The 15,422-nt window shown below is 35.7% G+C and overlaps 2 long non-coding RNA genes across 2 annotated transcripts in view; one reads left to right on the top strand and one right to left on the bottom strand.

Moving 5' to 3' along the window:
* Positions 1-15,422, bottom strand: part of LOC139362976 (uncharacterized) — a 144,645-nt gene that overhangs the window by 84,953 nt on the left and 44,270 nt on the right. The window lies entirely within an intron of this gene.
* LOC139362974 (uncharacterized) lies at positions 1,109-5,201 on the top strand. The gene is made up of 3 exons (XR_011622682.1): positions 1,109-1,178; positions 2,118-2,302; positions 5,088-5,201. It is a non-coding gene; the product is annotated as an uncharacterized lncRNA (long non-coding RNA).

Here is a 15,422-nt window from a genome sequence, read left to right as displayed (position 1 = left end):
CCTATTTCCTGGTACTATCTTCCAACAATGTCATAATTAGGCCAAGATTATTATATATTTTTTTTACATTGAATGGGTCTTAGCAGTAGACTCAGAATACTCCAGAAAAAAAGAGGCAATTAATCAGGAAGAGCTGTACACTATGGCTGTAGACTTGAGAGAAGGAGAGTTCGTTGACACATGAAAGGTTTCTACAGAAAATCCTCCAGTAAGGAAATCTGTTTATATTAGCGTCTCCAGTTTCTTTGGCAAAGGTAATACATCAGATCTATTAATACCTCCGAAGACTTGTGCTACTCGGTCAAGCCCCACCCCACAAATGGCTTATGAAAATGTGGCTAGAGGCATCAGTTTACTGAAACGATTAATCAAACATAGTGTCTTTAACTCGTTTTAAGTGTTAAGTAAAGAAAATATCAAGTTTATTCATTTATTTTTATTTTGAAAATTTCACACATGGGATGAGGAAAAGGGACAAGTGGGAAGAAACTGCTGAATGGGTACAAGGTTTTAACTTGGGGTGATGGAAATGTTTAGGAGCTAGATAGGGGTGATGGTTCTACTGCATTGTGAATGCATGAAATGCTATTAAATTGTTACTTACAAATCATTTATTATGTAGATTTCACCTCAATAAATCTTTTTTTAATTTTTTACATACATAAAAGATTTCATTTCAAAATATCAAAAGCTAAATATTTCAAGTGGTATATGAGAAACCAACAAAGAGTTTCACAGAATTAAAACATACATTACCAACTCAGAGCAAGCTTTCTTAATGGTCTCTAAAATGTCTGTATTTGTAAAAATAAAAATCGATATTTCTTTTAAGCTCTGAAATTCCAGAAACTATATAATAAAGTCAATACTATAAAAAGAGGAATTTTCTACAGGTAGCTAGTATTTTACAGGCAGATTACAAACCATCACAAAACACATATTGACAGAGATTGACTGTGGCTGCTGTAACTTAATCTCAGCATTCTGGTGATCTCAAATCTCTGGAGTCTCACTTCATGGTTTATGATACAGTTACATCACAATCCCTCAATAGAATTACAGCTTTGTCACTAATCTCTCCCTATCAGTTATCCTGTAAGGAAGGAAGCTGGAAGGCACCACTAGAAAGAGGCAGTGGCATGAATGATTGCATTCCGTCTCTTTCCACAACAATATCTGTAAGTCTGGGAGTGATAAATGGCACCCAAGTTATAAATGAGCAACAAGGTCAGTAGCACCAAGCAGCCAAGAGTTCAAAGAAAAGTCACAATTCTGACGGGTTCAAGAAAAGGCCACATACTACTGGCCTGTATCACTAGAGATAAATCCTCCAAGATGCCTTACTGCAATTACAAAACAGAATTAGAAAAGGCCGTTATTGAAGGGCTAAGATTTTTGTCCAGAAATCGAACAAAGAACATTGATTATCATAAAAGTCATTATTTTCCCAGAAAAATCTTGTATTTAGCATTCTCTGACCAATCAAGAATCCTAGTGAAAAGTATCTTCAAGGTGTCAAATAATTCTTTGACACTGAAAGATGTGTAACTAAATAACACTGTTTTCTTTGTTCTTGATCTTTTCTTTTTGTTCTCTTAAATACATCTATAAAGAATCCAGAAGAGACACGGAGAGAAATGACCCTTCTAGAACTGTTTATGGCTGTGTCCTCCTTTCTTTAAGTATTTCCTTAGGTTAATTGCATAAAATAAAAATGAGATCTTTTCTTATAAACCAAAATACACAAATCTTATAAGAATATAATGAATAAAAACTATTCACAGAGTGTTGTAATGAAATGTCATCTGAGAAATCCTTTTTTTTTTTTTTTTTTTTTTTTTGCCATTTATGTAATGAAGATCCAGAAAACTTGAGGGTCTTTTGAAGGTCATGTCACTGGTAATCGGCAGATTAGAATTAATATCACTGGGCACCTAAAGGCTACACTTACTTTCTTTCCACTAAATAGAAGTTCCCTCAACTAGGTAGCTGCTATCTTCAGTCCTGTAACATCTAGGTCTCTCACTGAATGGGCCATAGTTCTCAATTTTGCATGCACTATGGATTTATAATTGATTTCAATATTCTTTTTTATTTCTCATTTATTTGTTCATGAGGATCAAGACTAATTGGACCATATTGACAAATTTGCTAGCCAATTGTCATGCAAAACTGGGGAAGAGTACAAGAAGGGACAGTCATTACAATCTTCACCACTCCTCAGAAAAAGAAGCTTTATGCAAAAGAACTATTTAAGAGATTAAAAGAACAACTCTCAACTTTTAGTCTACTTCCTCACTAGGTGAGTCGCCATCCCCCTGCAACAATCCTGGAGCTTTTCCTCCTAACCTGTGAGCAGCCATGTTGGATAATAATATTAGGGTAACGATTTTCATGATGTTTTCCCCTTAAACATCACAGAACATGAAATGACAAAAAAAATGCTCATGGCACACAGCAATGGAATTTTAAGAACCATTTTGTATACTTTTGCTTTTAAGATTCAAGATGATGTCACAAAATATTAATGATGGGACACCAACATGAGAATTAGATTAAGCAATGGAATAAAATTATCAGTGCTAATCAAAGGACACAAGAGTTCTTATTATCCCAACTGGCAGACAATCCAAGAATCACATGTCCAAAGACTATTTTTAATGTCGTTATTTTGAGCATGTCTATTATTCTGGAAATAATTCAAACTAAATATTGAAATTTTACAATGAAGCTTTGAAGATTGATTTTCTCCATTGTGTCCTCTAACTGCCCTTTCGCCCCTTTCCAACTCACCTGGAGAACACCTCTCACACCACCATTGTGATCAGGCCCCAAGAATTTCTGCTAACTTGCTGACTCACAGCTCCTTTGCATATGTACAATAATGTTGCTTCAGAACTACCTCTCTTTTCACTATGCTAAACTTGAAAAAGCATAGCTTGACTATTTCAATCAAACACATCATTAGGAAGCCAGATTATGAATGAGATTTTTAATACATAATGAAAAATGTGGGTGACCAATAAAACGCCACCCACATCCAAATACACGTAAGATTTACAAAAAGTTGTCCTCTGAGGGAAGAGTAAGATGAATAGAAACCTCAGTCACTGAAGTATTCCACATACTCTGGATTCTAGGAGGAGTGTAGTTCAATGCAAATCTTTCTACAACCACTTCAAAGAGCCTCTAAATTCTTTCCTTGTGCTGGAATGCTCTAATGATGGCTAAAAAAACCAAGTTGCAGGTACTTAATCACCTCCCTGGTCAAAAAGGGAATAAAATAAAGCAGACCTTAAACGCCCCCAGGGATTCTTTTGGCACCTTTTGTTCAATTTGGGCACGTTTCATCAAGAATAGGCCAAATGTAGAATTAATCATCATTTTCTTAGTCTGTGAAATACATTGTTCATGCTAATCTATCTTGTAACCAGTGCTGGGTGCATGGCTGTCCTTCCTTCTGCTCTGAGCTCCCAGTCGTTTATCTGTCTGTCCCCGCTCAAGTGTCATGGTAAAGTGCTTCCTTCAGTCCTTGCTAAGCCAGGAACTCCATGTTCTGTTGTTGTGGGGAGAGATCACTAATAGAGATACAGCCTGGACAAAAGTATTTTTGCCTTAATCAAGATAAATATTGTAATGAGAACATTAAAGCACACACATTGCTGGCAATCTGCTGGAGCTGGGAGACTGTAGTGGATTTTATTGTAATGGTTTTTACCATAATGAAATTTAATACATTACCAGGAAAAAGCCATGCCCTATGGTAGGGAGCTGCTTATATTTCGAAACACGTTAGCGTGAAGCTACAGCCAGATCTAATAATAGAAATGAACTTACCTAAAGATGCATTGATTTTTATATTAGGTCATGTTGAGAATTTACAAAGAACATCTAGTCCATGAAACAAAAATCCTCCTGAGAACAGCATTGATTACAAGAAGTGTAATATTAGAAAAGTGGCAATCCTCTCCTCCCAGAATGGTGCGCATTCATATAATGGATTAAGTGCACTATGTAGTTTAGAAAAGGTCATCTTTCAGATAAATGATAACTTTGATAAATTTCAACAGATTTAATCATCCTTTGAGACTTGATCAAAACAACAATGAAGAAATGAATGTAAGAAAATATCTATCTCACTCATATAATTTGCGTATTGAAAACAGGGTTTATTCTAACTTCTGAACTTGTAAATATTATTTCTATTATCATGTACTTGTTCAATAAAATTTCTCACGAAATAAACTACCATCTGTTTAGTACATACTCCAATCATTAGATGGTTTCAAAAATCAGGAAATTCTCTCTTAAAATACCTGGTAAGAGAAGAGATAGAGAATTAAGACAGTATTTCATCATATGCTTTACAAAACCCAGAGATCCTCTTTTCGATACAAAAGACTAAAGAGGGAGAGTTAATTTTTTAGGTTCACGTTTGACAATGGAAATCAGCATTCATTCAATCAACTTATTTTATACATGTGTGCATGTACACAAAAAAAACTGCAAACATTTCTTCAGAATAGTATATTTTAGTACATTTCTGTGTTTTCATTATTCTAATGTATGTTGGTCACTCACACTTTTTATCATATTCTTTTTTTTTTTTTTTTTTTTTTTTTTTTTTTTTTTTTTGAGAGGGAGTCTCGCTCTGTCGCCCAGGCTGGAGTGCAGTGGCGCGATCTCGGCTCACTGCAAGCTCCGCCTCCCGGGTTTACGCCATTCTCCTGCCTCAGCCTCCCGAGTAGCTGGGACTACAGGCGTATTTTGTTTTCAAATATTAGGTTACAGTGTTTATTTCTTTGAGAGTATGTCTCTCGAGAATGTTTTTAATCTGTAAGGATTTCTGGTACTCCTTTTTCTTTTTTCCCCAATATTAAATTGGCATAAGATTTGACTTACCTTTTTCTATTGCTCTGTTTTAAGTAAAACAAGTTTTCACGTCCTTTTAGAAAAGAGTGATGAGCCCTGTTAGCATTTCCAACTTTGTGGCTCTAAAGCGCCCTCTGTTGTTGTTTTCATAAAGTGGTAAAAACTGTAAGGAGTCCTACTTTCTGAGACCTGCTTCCCCTGCTTCTCTTTTTCAGTTCTACGGAGTTCAAGGGAGGCAAACTACAACCTGTGTACTAAATACGAACCTTGGGCCTGTTTTATATTGCTCGCAAGCTAAGAACAGTTTTTAGGCTTTTCAAGAGTTGAAAATAAAAAAGGAAAGAAGAGAGAGAGGGAGGAAATAAATATAGGAGACCGCATGTGGACCCCAATAGACCTTGCAAATTTACTTTATGGACCTTTACTGAAAAAGTTTGCCAACTCCTGACTCCCGGACCAACATTTTCCTTTGAGCTTGCTGTCACTATCCTGGTCAGTTTGAATTCTAGTCCTAAAAGTGTCTCCTATTTCAAAGCTTTGACCTGGAAGAGAGCATCTGTTTTATAGTATGAGAGTTCTTAGGATCCGTATCTTACTGTTGTCTGCATGAACCAACCAGCAAATTAGATCCGGAGAAAGCCCTTCCAGCTTTGAGTGCTATTCTCAGAACACTGCCACACTTTCCAGTTGGTTTTCTCCCTCTGTATTTGCATAATAGAAACACTTAGGGAGAATCAAAATGTAAGCTACTGCCTCTGTCTTCCCAAAATGTCAACTTGATGTCTTTCTTTTAAACTGAAGGATGAAGAAGACTAGGAAAGAAAGGGAACATTCCTGCATTCGCATTATATAAACTAGAATGTAATTTTTTTAAAAGAGCAAGTATGTGTTCAATAAATGCTTTGTAGCTTGATTTATTGTTTCTTTCCCTCTCATCTGCAAATATTCAATTACTTTTAAAATATGTTAATAAAACAGCAAATAATTACATTTCAATTTATATACCAATCTACTGTACAATTAAGTTCCCCTCAGAGAAAGCAGAGTACTTCTAATGGGTTAATTCTACATCTCCTTTGATGAATAAAGCAGCCCATAAAGAGTTTAAGGCATTTGACTTTTTTGTTTCAGAATCACTTCTCATGTATGAAGTATAATTAGAACCTCCATAATTAAATATATTCTATGAGAATTCATCCACAAATAACTCTTCAAATTTTCAAACAAAATATAAAAAATAACTCTGAGGAGATCCCTGAGAACAATCAAGACCAGAAAGAAACTGGAAAGCATTTAACTCTTTATTGAAAGAACCAAGGAATTACAATGGTTCGGAGAAGAGGCCATGACTTCTAGGGTGATTGTCTTGAGAGGGTGGCATTTTAGGCAGCTTTTGAAAATGAAAAGCTTTGAATTTTGATAATTTGACATGTTTGTAGAGGACATTCTAATACATAAGGCCATGTTAATAAATGTTCACGAATCAGATAAAAAAACAGCTTGCAAGTTCAGACACTCTATATTATACAATTATTCTTTGGCCAAAGCTTCTGTAATTTGATTTTATGTAAGTAAAAAACAATGAATTTCATAGTCAGTCACAACTAAACCTCAATATGTTAACATTATTAAAACCAAAGAATCAAGTCTTAATCACCAGCATATCCAAAAATTCCTCCTGATTTACTATTTAGACATAAAAAAGAAACAAAAGCATACAAAGACATGAAATTTACCCAGGCTACAATTCATGCACCACTTCTCAAGGGACAAGAAACTGAACTGTTATTGAGCATCTTCCATTTTATCAAGCTTACTGAGAAAGTAATTAATGTGTATCCTTATTTCATGTATATGTCTACTGTATCCAAAAGACTATTCTAGATACTGTAGACAATGTCTCCCTTCTTAAAGAAGTTTGCATAGTAGTAAGGGAAACATACACATTAGCTCAGGGAGGCATGAATGAGATCTCTGCATTTATCAGTGCAATGTCATAAATATCCCTGGCTATTCAGAAAGAGAAAACATTTTCCCTTCCCCCTGTCTGATTTTCATTCCTTTCTTCAGAATTCCCATAGTAGTACTGTTCCTCTATTACAGCACTTCTTAAACTATATTATAATTATATATTTGACTTGCTCTGATAACATAGCAAGATATAACGGGCAAAGAATCAGCCATCACCATGCTTTGCCTCTCAGAACTTTGGAAGTACATGAATTCCATCCTTCAATAAATACTTTATTTATTTACCTATTTTTATTTATTTATTTATTTATTAATTTTTTGAGACAGAGGAGACAGAATCTTGCTCTGTCACCCAGGCTGGAGTGCAGTGGTGCGATCTCAGCTCACTGCAACGTCTGCCTCCCGGGTTCAAGCGATTCTCCTGCCTCAGCCTCCTGAGTAGCTGGGATTACAAGGGCGCACCACTACGCCCAGCTAATTTTTGTTTTTTTAGTATAGGCAGGGTTTTACCATGTTGGCCAGGTTGGTCTCAAACTCCTGACCTTATGATCCACCCGCCTCAGCCTCCCAAAGTGCTGGGATTACAAGGTGTGAGCCACTGTGCCTGGCCAATAAATACTTTATTAAAGAAGGAATAATGAAATGAATGCTAACTTTAAAATAAATAATTTTCGCACTTTACAAAGAAGACAAAAATTTAAAGCAACCTTGGTAAATAGTCTTAAAATATTACATTTGATTAGTTGTCATAGTAGGTTGAGGGAAATAAGGGGAAGCAGATGAGTAGTACCAACAGGCAAATAAATAAATACAAACATAAAATAAATAATTTTTATAAGTCCTTATTTAACAAAGGAGAACCATCATAACCATAGAAATTACAGCGCTCTAGAGTAGAATGGCACCCTAAAACATCAATTCTTTTATCTTCTCAATCTGATCTTAACAGTCCTCTCTTAAGGCATTTTAAACATTGAAATTATTTTTAAACATTATATACTGCCAAAGGTGACCTATAGTTTATTTTGGCATTATATGTTAAAGTTCAATTACATATTTGTTTTTTCTTTCATAGTCTCGCCATTTCCCCATTATAGAAATAAGAATCTTTCACGTATGGGAAACTTCTTTTTTTTTTTTAATAAAGGTCCCATGTCCTCCTTAAAATGAAAAATAATCATAATGAAGTTTATGAATTTTTCCCACTTCTTCTCTCTAATCATTTCTGTAGCACAAAGACAAGTAGATACAGAAGCTATAGTCAAATATGCCAATTCTAAATCCTGTGTTCTTCCATCTGCTTTTCAGCAAATCCACTTCTCTCAAAGCAATCCCATCTACAACAGGTGAGGCCTGTGGGTCCATTCTGTACAAAGACCATTCAGCAATGATAAAGGCCCTACTTATTTTATTAAAAACTCTCCTGAGAGACTCACATGGTTTACCATTTCAGTCTTAGCCAAATTTTAGTGAGTAAAAATAATTAGTATTCAATTGTTGTAAAGACTCACCACCTGTTGGAAAGAGATTTCTGTATTCAGCCTGTGCTGTCCTTCGAAACTGCATTACCTGTTAATAGCACGGTCATTAAACGAGGGGTCAGTCAGCTCAGTTCCTGTATTTGTAAGAGAGGGGCTTTCGAGCTAAATGATTTGTTAGTTTGTTTCCAGCAATAGAAATTGTTGATCACATTATTTTTTCTCCATAGAACCAGAATCTCTTGGAAGAAAATGTTTATTAATTTAAAATTTTAAATATATTAATGAAATATTGTTCTATTCCAGAAGTAACAGCTCATAAGATTTAGCTTATAAGATAAAAGCACATGAAAACATTATAGCAATGTGCTGAGTAACACTGAATTCTTATTAATCTAACTTATTAACTATTATCTAGATAATAGTTGTAGTTATGTAAGTGATTATGACAGCTTTTATAATGCTGATTGTTAGGGATAATTATGTTATTGTTGTTAAAACAAACTGATGCCAATATCTTAACCAGGGGTTAAATAAGAATATATAAATGGATGGTATTTATATGTTTGTAGAAAGCGTAAGAGTATTATAGGAATGTGCAAAAAGATGAGATGTCTGATGGGAGATATTTATTAGTATTTCTCATCAAGTAACAAGCCTCCAGAAATAGTGACCTGCTCAGATCTCAACCTCTGCAGAATCAGATAAGGAACCTTGAACACACTGGAAAGTAACTTTCCATGTAGGTTGTTATAAGACACCTAAATGGATAATGTGTCTTCTAAAACAGCATGTAGTATATATGATGGATGCACGGCATCTCCACATATGACAGGCTTGCATATGCCTCCTATATTATAAAAAGATAGTACTTAAAATCTGCAGTGTCCATAGGAGCATCCTATCAGTACCATACCTGAAGTGACTTACTACTTTATCCAGATTGCAGAGTCTATTTTGTTAAACTAACTCGAAACTAAATGAGAAACCATGTGGGTGGTGCTGCTGGCAGGGGTTGGGCAGGGGGGTAATCTGGAATTTGGAGATAAATAATTCTCTTTACATTGTAATTTTTTGTCCTGAGGTGATTTCCTTAAACTTTTCTCTTTGAGGTTGCATGCTGTAAAATACAAAAAAAAAAAAGTAAACAATAATAAAGTTTTGTTTTCTTTAACTTGACACACTCTTCATGTCCCATTAAAGATGCTGGCTTTTCGAGATGCTTGTATTTAGCAAACTTGGATGCTATCTGTAGTATTATTATGTTCCCATCTGAGTAAAATATAATAATAATTAAAAATTTTACAGGTTAAAATATGCAATGAAAAATTACATTCAATTATCTTTCTAAATGTAAAAATGAAGATAGAACCTCCTAAAAATATTTATTTTCAAAGAATGATCTAATGACTCATAGGATTTTCCATTTTTCTAATTGAAACGATCAAGTGAGGAAATTGGTTTCATAGAAACCAGTTTTTGGCTTGTTAAGATGATGATCTAGCAGCTCATAGTTTTCTAGGTAGTAAGACTTCACATACCCATGTAGAACTCAAAAACCTGGCACTATGAAGTACCAGAATCACAGTAATCCCAGCAGACAAAAAACAGAAAAGTAGGCACTGCATATACTTTTAAAAAGAAACCTGACTTCTCACATTCTTTACAGAGAAGGTCTTAAACCTTTGCAAGATGACGATTTACACTTCCTTTAATATGAAGCTAGTGACGTTGATTAGGTGATCAAAGCAATTACTCCTGCTAAAATAATAACATGCTAAAGCTGACAAAATGTCAAGACACTGACCAAAACAGTGACTTTTATAATTTTCTGATTCTAAAAAAGCAGGCTTAATAAAGTTTGTTTCATCCTTTTCTTCAGTTAGCTGTATGTATTGCTCACAGATCACGAAGTCAAACATTCTGTCATTTACTGATGAAAAGAGGAAGTTCAACTAAGTTCAAATGAGGAATTTATTCAAGAAGGAAGTTCCGGGTCAGAGTAGATTCGGCTTAAATGCCTCATATTTTTATATCTAGAACACAGTATAATAACTGATTACAAATATTAGCATAAAAATAAATAAAAGTGACATTGTTTCACAAACATACATAGAAAGAAGGAAATATAAAACATGGGGGAAAAAACTTAGCTACTTTCTAAAGAAATCAAAATGATGCTGTATTAGTCAAGGTTTCCTTAGAGGGACAGAACTAATAGGAAAGATAGATAGATAGATAGATAGATAGATAGATAGATAGATAGATAGATAGATAGATAGATTAGAGAGTTTATTAAGTATTAACGACCAGAAACCCACCCGATTAAGGGTGGATCTGCTTCCACAGTCCACTGAGTCAAATGTTAATCTCTTTTGGCAACACCCTCACAGACACACCCAGGATCAATACTTTGTATCCTTCAATCCAATCAAACTGACACTCAGTATTAACCATCACAGATGGTTTCCAGTATTAGCTGGGGAATACCAGAATATTTTAGAGTTGGAATATAAGCTTACTTATCAAATCCTCTCTTGAATTTTTAATTATTTTAATTATTCATTACATTTCATGTTTCAAATGAATGTCAAGAAATTATTTTAAGTAAATGTGAATCCCAAAGTTGAATTAAAATATAAATTCCAAAGTGAATAAAAATAAACTCCTATAGCACAGTAACCTATTTTTCTAAATTAAGAGCTCTCAAAAGCAGAATTTTAAATCATTTGCCCCAATCTTCAAACATAGAAAAATACCATATTAAAACATCCTTCTTTCATACTGTTTTCTGTCAAGCTATTATATAATAGCTTGTCATCACTTACTTGCCAATGTTGAACAAATATTTAACACTAAAATTATTTTGTAGCATGCCATGGTCATCCCAAATATAATTCTTACTGCTGAGGACTTTATCATGTAATAGAAGACAAACTTCTTCAGCTAATTTTTTTTTTTTTTTTAATACAGCATCTTGCTCTGTTACCCAGGCTGGAGTGCAGTGGTGTGATCTCGGCTCACTGCAACCTCAGTCTCCCAGGTTCGTGCAGTTCTCCTGCCTCAACCTTCCAAGTAGCTGGAATTACAGGCATGCACCACCACGCCTGGCTAATTTTTGTATTTTTAGTACAGACAGCGTTTTGTCATGTTGGCCAGGCTGGTCTTGAACTCCTGACCCCAAGCAATCCACCCATCTCGGCCTCCCAAAGTGCTGGGATTACAGGCATGAGGCATCACGCCTGACCCAGCTACATATACTTTTTACCCAAACCCACTCCCTCACATCTGACATATCCTATCTTTGCCTTTCCAAATATTACAGATGCATTCTCTTGCAATGATACTTCCTTGCCTGTTTCATCTGAAATAAAACCCTCCTGCATGTTGAAATACTTGCCATAAACTCTCTTTTCACCTTAGACGAATGCTGTCTCTCCCCTGAATACACCATTTTCTCTACAAAAAGTTCTAAGTTCTATAGGTATAAAACCTTCTATACTCAAGTAATCTAGGTTCTGTTCTATCCCTACACAAGGAGTGTATATAGACTTGGAGAGGAAAAAGTAAAAGGAATTGATCATGCCATTATTCAAACTGTAGGCACACTCCTCACCACTTGTAATTCACAATGTGGTGGATGATGATGATGGTGGTGATAGCTGGACAAAGAGGAAAGGAGATACTTCTCCTCTACATGACCTTGATATTGCTTCACCCATCATTCCCCCAAAAAGAATACACAGTAGTTTCCAGTGGTAGAGTAAGCTGTTCTTCATTGAAATTTGTACAGAATCCAAGTATGGGAGTCAGATTAGCAAAAACAACCTGAGCCAGATAACTGGCTCTCATGTACCACACATTCTCCAGGAATCCCAGTCTGAGACAGTGATGAGATCCCACTTCCCCTTCAGTGTCTTATAAATTTTGCAGCTTCTGTCACCTACTTTCAAAGGCTTTTCTCCATCCGGTGTCTGCTGGTATGCAGTGGAGACAGAGAAGCCAGGATCTCACTGTCTGTTGGTTGGGGATATGAGGTTTTCCACCTCAGGATGTAGCTTGAATTATCTAAAGTATCTAAAGGGAAGCATCTCTCACACTATGAGAATTAATTTCCTTGAAATAATCTAAGTAAGGCATTAAAATTTTTCCTGCTCAGATAAGTTAATCTCCAAGAATGACACCAACAAATTCTCCCACCTCGTATGCACGTGCTACTCTTCACATCAAGAGGTGAAGCTGATGTCCCGTCCCCTTGAATCTATCTTTGGGACTAGCTTTAACCAATGAAATGCACCAGAAGTGATATTCTGGGACTTCCCAGCTGAGGCCTTAAGAGAAATGTCAGCTTAATTTCTCACCTGCTGTAAGAGGCTCAAGCCACATGGAGAACAGGAACATACTTGTCAGCAACCCCAGCTGAGCTATCAACCACAACAACTGCCATCAACATGAGGCAGCCATCTTGGACATTCTGGCCCATCCAACACCCCTCTGGATGTTGCCAATCCATCATGTGATGCAGGTGAACCACTCAGTTAAATAAATGCAGTCAACTCCTCAGAATTATAGCAGCTGGTAAAGCTGATTGTTGTTGTAAGCCACTGTGTATTGAGATAATTTAACATAATTTTGACCTTATATCTCAGGAGATTATTAAATGCATAAAGTAAAAAAAAAGTTTTAATTAATTTACTATGACTGCCTCTATGTACTTTCATGCCAAAATTATTCAACAGCAATGTTAAACCAGAAAATAAATCATTACATTGAAATATGATTCTATATAAATTGAAAGTGATTAATTAGTTTATGTTCTTGTACTCCACACAAAATCATTAGGTTTAGGTATTTTTAATGCTTAACAATTAATTGGGACTTCAGGAAAGGCCAGTAACTGACATTGTTCTTAGCTGCCCAAGTTCTAAATTAATTGAACAATAAGTAAAGGAGTTAGCCCATAAAGAGAAAAACATAATTTTTATCATTGAGAAAGCCCATATTGAACTAAGTGGTCACACGGAATAAAATCTCAAATTCAAAAATTAGATAGAATTACCCATTCAGTGGCCAAGTGTGGTGGCCCACACCTGTAATCCCAGCACTTTGGGAGGCCGAGGTGGGTGGATCACAAGGTCAGGAGTTTGAGACTAACTTGGGCAACATGGTGAAACCCCATCTCTCCTAAAAATACAAAATTTAGCCAGGCATGGTGGCACACACCTGTAGTCCCAGCTACTCAGGAGGCTGAGGCAGGAGAATCATTTGAACCTGGGAAGTGGAAGGTGCAGTGAGCTGAGATGATGTCACTGCACTCCAACCTGGGCAACAGAGCAGGACTCTGTCTTAAAAAAAAAACAAAAAACAAACAAACAAAAAAACAACTATGACTGCATAGTATTCCATGGTGTATATGTTCCACATTTTCTTCATCCAGTCTGTCCTTGATGGGCTTTTGGGTTGGTTCCAAGTCTTTGCTATTGTGAATAGTGAATATTATTCACAATGGTGCTGCAATAAACATACGTGTGCATGTGACTTTATAGTAGAATGATTTCTAATCCTTTGGGCATATAACCAGTAATGGGATTGCTGGGTCAAATGGTATTTCTGGTTCCAGATCCTTGCGGAATCACCCTGCTATCTTCCACAATGACACTGTCTTCCAATGGTTCATCTATGTGGTTGCAATGGTAAGATTCCCTTTCTTTTATGGCTGGATAATATATCATTTTATATACATATATGTATGTCAATATACATACTATATTTTCTTTATTCATTCATCCATTTATGGATACGGGTTACTTTTGTATCTTGACTGTTGTCAGTAATGCTCCAATGAACACGGGAGTGTCCACTGAGATACTGATTTCATTTACTTTGAATATATAACCAGAATTGGGCTTGCTGAATTGTACAGTAGTTTTAATTTAAATTACTTTTTAGGAACTTCCATCTTGTTTTCCATAATGGCTGTACCAATTTGTATTCCCACTCACAGTGTGAAAGTGTCTCCTTCTCTCCACACCCTTGCCAATACTTATAATCCCTTGTCTTTTCAACAACAGCCATCCTAGCAGATATAAGGTTATATTGTACTGGGACTTTGATTTGGATTTTTCTGATGATTAGTGATGTTGGGCACTTTTTCAGGTACCTTGGACCATGTGTATGTCTTCTTTGAAGAAATGTCTATGCTGGTCCTTTACAAAAAGTGGGTAAAGGACCAGCATAGCAATGGTACTCAATAATTACCACATTATTATTATTACTATTATTATTGCTATTGAGTTATGTGAGTTCTGTACATATTTTGGATATGAAATCCTTACCAAATATGTGGTTTGCAAATACTGTTATCCTATTCTGTAGGCTGCCTTTTTATTTTATTGATTTTATTTTTTGGCTGTGCAATTTGAAGTAGTCCCACTTGTTTATGTTTGCTTTTATTACTTGTACTTTTGGTGTCACACATAAAAAAATCATTGCCAAGACCCATGGCAAGGAGCTTTTCCCCTGTGTTTTCTCTTTTAAAAACTAAAAATGGCATTCTAGTCTATGCCTCAGACTTCTATAAATTCAGCTTAGCCTAGAAAACTGAACAACCTACACAGTCTCCAAATCAGAATACGGTGACCCTATCAGAAAACTTCCAAAAGGCAAACTATCATGAGCTGGCTGCACTCCTCTTTCTTACCCTTTCACATTTATATCCCACGTTGTCCTCTGAATATGCAAGTTATGTCACAGGTCCTCTCTTAATAAGATATATCTAGTAATTTCTCCAGAATGGGAGAAGATGGTACTGAGCCATCAGTACATAGCCTTTTACAAACAGAATTCATCTGCAGCTCAATTTGAGAATAAGGGTATAATCTATGTCAATTATGGGAGCATGAATCTCTAACTGTAGCTTACTTAGTACCTACTGCCAACTCATCGGATTAGTAACCCAGAGGCTACTCAATAAAGCAGCCTCATTTGACTGCCAGGGAGGACCTGGATCCTGGGAAATGCTAGAAACCTTAATGAGACGATTAAAATAAAATAAAAATCTCTGGTCCCAAATGTTCTTTTGAATTTAATCATTGCCTTTTT

This window comes from Macaca nemestrina, chromosome 4, assembly GCF_043159975.1.
Source record: "Macaca nemestrina isolate mMacNem1 chromosome 4, mMacNem.hap1, whole genome shotgun sequence".
Lineage (NCBI taxonomy): Eukaryota > Metazoa > Chordata > Mammalia > Primates > Cercopithecidae > Macaca > Macaca nemestrina.
This window is presented reverse-complemented; position numbering and strand designations above follow the sequence as displayed.